The sequence below is a fragment of the Helianthus annuus genome, chromosome 16 (genome assembly GCF_002127325.2).
Source record: "Helianthus annuus cultivar XRQ/B chromosome 16, HanXRQr2.0-SUNRISE, whole genome shotgun sequence".
NCBI lineage: Eukaryota > Viridiplantae > Streptophyta > Magnoliopsida > Asterales > Asteraceae > Helianthus > Helianthus annuus.
This window is the reverse complement of record NC_035448.2, coordinates 170,308,564-170,311,666: the sequence shown is the minus strand read 5'-3', so window position 1 is coordinate 170,311,666 and position 3,103 is coordinate 170,308,564.

Genomic DNA, 3,103 nt, shown 5'->3' with positions numbered 1-3,103 from the left:
GGCCTACCATAATTTGCATTAATAACTTAATTCATTATCTTTCAATAATCCGACCCTTTAGGATTGTATCCTTGCTGACTCAAACTACTGGGTTGAGGGTAACGTCGCCTTCAAAAGAGGGGCCTACTACAATAACTAAGATAATCTCTTAAACAAGTGCAAAAGTGCGAAAATAATCAAAGGTTATACTAATACACGCGTCGGATCCAAGTGATTCATCTTGTCTATCTGTTTTTATTTTTATTTTATTTTTCAGCATTTAGTTAGTTTTATTTTCTTAGTTTAAAAATCTTTTTCTAACATTTTGATTTGATTAGACGTTGAGGATAAACTGGTACTAAAAGCTCTTGTGTCCTTGGACGACCTCGGTATCTTACCAACACTATACTACGTCCACGATGGGTGCACTTGCCCATATGTGTGTTTAGTGTTAGTAAATATCGTGTTTTATAAATTTAAAACTTGGCTAAAAAGTGTAAAAATGGCTTAAAATATATACCAAAAATATATTACACTACACGCACATCAATGACAAAGTCGGTTGGGATTACCAATTGATTTATTTGAACCAAGACATCCTCAACTACACCGATTGATTTTATTACTTTCCGATTGGATAGAAAAATGGGTATTTGAAGTGGAGAAAAATCACTAATACTTAATTTTTCGAAAATGTAGTTGGGCATTATGTTAACACAAAGATCTTTATCAATTGTGACATTACTAACAAATGAATTTTGAAAAAAACATGGAACCGGTGTAATGTTGATTTCAAATGGGTCTTCTGTTATTAGCGAAGTTTGATCATTGGTTAACTTAATGCTTACCTTTTTGTTAATTTTTGTGTTAGTGTTTAACTCTTTTAAAAACTTAGCATGAGCGGGTACTAAACAATGGTTTTTGAAAGAAGGTGATAAGAGATTAATTTCTTCAAAATTAGATTCTTCTTGGATTTTAACGTTAACGGACTCACCTTTTTCGTTGTTTAACTCATGTGTTGGTTTTTCACTTATTTGTTCTTCCATTTTTACACTTTCAACTATCTCTTCTTTATTTAATTCTTCTCGTGCGCGGGACTCCTCTTCCCTTGCGCGATATTCTTTTATGTAACGCTCGATAGTTTTAAGGTGTTCTAGTATCCTATCGGTTACGTCGGCGATAGAGTAAGGATCAGGATTTTCAAAGCTTGAATCCGGATATTCGATCCTTGGTTCCTCATAATACTCATATGAAGTAGATGGTTCACACCATTGTTCTTCATTGTAGGTATATGATGGATAAGGGTCGTACTTCATAATACTCATATGAGGTGGGTTGTTCACGCCATGGTTTCTCATAATAAGTATATGAAGGTGGTGGCTCATATCTTGGTTCCTCAAAGTATGAGTATGAAGGCGCATACCTTGGTTCATCAAAATATGAGTATGAGGGAGAAGGTTCATACCTTTGGTCTTCATAGGATGTGTATGAAGTCGGTGGCTCATACCTGGGCTCCTCATAGTAGGTGTATGAAGTGGATGGTTGAAATAAGTCATAATATTGAACCGAGTGCGGGTTACCACAATTAGTGCAATAATCTTCCCTATAATCATCCTCCTCATAGATGTAGTTGTAGCCTCCTGAGTATTGATCCATAAGAATCACTCAACAGACCACAACAGAGTCTCGAGACCAGAAAACAAAAAAACGGAAACAGAGGCTGGACACGGCCCCGTGTTAAGTGGATACGGCCCGTGTTCAGAATCTGTATCTGGGCGTTTGAATAAAAGTTACTGGTTTTGTGCAGCACGGGGGCGTGTTCAGTGAGCACGGCCCCGTGTTCAGACTCTGTATCTGGGTGTTTTATGAAAAAAATGCAGCACGGCCCCGTGTTCAGTGAACACGACCCCGTGTTCAGGCTACTGTAAATGCAAAACTAAACTAAAATGCAGAAAAATGTGCGCGCGTTGTGAAAAACTGATTAGGGCGTCGATTTTAAGCTTTCTTAAAATCCTTGTGTCCCTGGCAACGGCGCCAAAAACTTGATGCGTGTGAAGTGTCGTATAGTTTTTAATGTATATTTTAAGCCCTTTAACACTTTTTAGCCAAGTTTTAAATTTATAAAACACGATATTTACGAACACTAAACACACATATTGGCAAGTGCACCCATCGTGAGCGTAGTATTGTGTTGGTAAGATACCGAGGTCGTCCAAGGACACAAGAGCTTTTAGTACCGGTTTGTCCTCAACGTCTAATCAAATCAAAAGTTCGAAAGAGGTTTTAAACTAGAAAAATAAAACTAACTAAAATGCTGAAAAATAATGTAAAAACAGATAGACAAGATGAATCATTTGGATCCGACTCATGTTTAGTGTAACCTTTGATTATTTCCGCACTTTTGCACCTTTTAAGAGATTATCTTAGTTATTGTAGTAGGCCCCTATTTTGAAGGTGACGTTACCCTCAACCCAGTGGTTTGAGTCAGCAAGGATATAATCCTAAAGGGTCGGATTATTGAAAGATAATTAATTAAGTTATTAATGCATAATGTGGTAGGCCCCTCTTTTGAAGGTGACGTTACCCTCGGCTAAGTAGTCTGAGTCGGCAGGGATGCTATCCTAAGTAGCCGTGTTAAATTTTTAATAGTAGCTTACATATATGGGGATCAAAGATTTTTGGACCCCCACCATCCAATACAGGTGGGTATTGAAGGAGGTCCTACTAAATTTGACCCAGGTCCTTGGAGGATCTATACACTGAACAAGGCAAGACTCTTACCAAACCATTCCCTTAACCCCCGACCAGGTAGCCAACATATCTCCATATAGACCGTGGAGATATGAATGGTGAAAATCTTTTATTTTATATAGACAGTAAAATAATGTCAAGACACCACGGACAAATGATAAGGAAGAATCACCTTCAACATAAGAAACTAGTTATTAAAGTCATTAATACATAACCGAATAAAAAGTGTGAAAAGATTAAAAATAAAAAGTATTACACTAGACACTTGTCTTCACCAAGTGATGTAAGAGACTTAGGCAAACATGGCCTTTGATTGTCAAGAACTCTTACGATCAATCTTGGATCCCGAGACGACTCACACACTCTATGATGG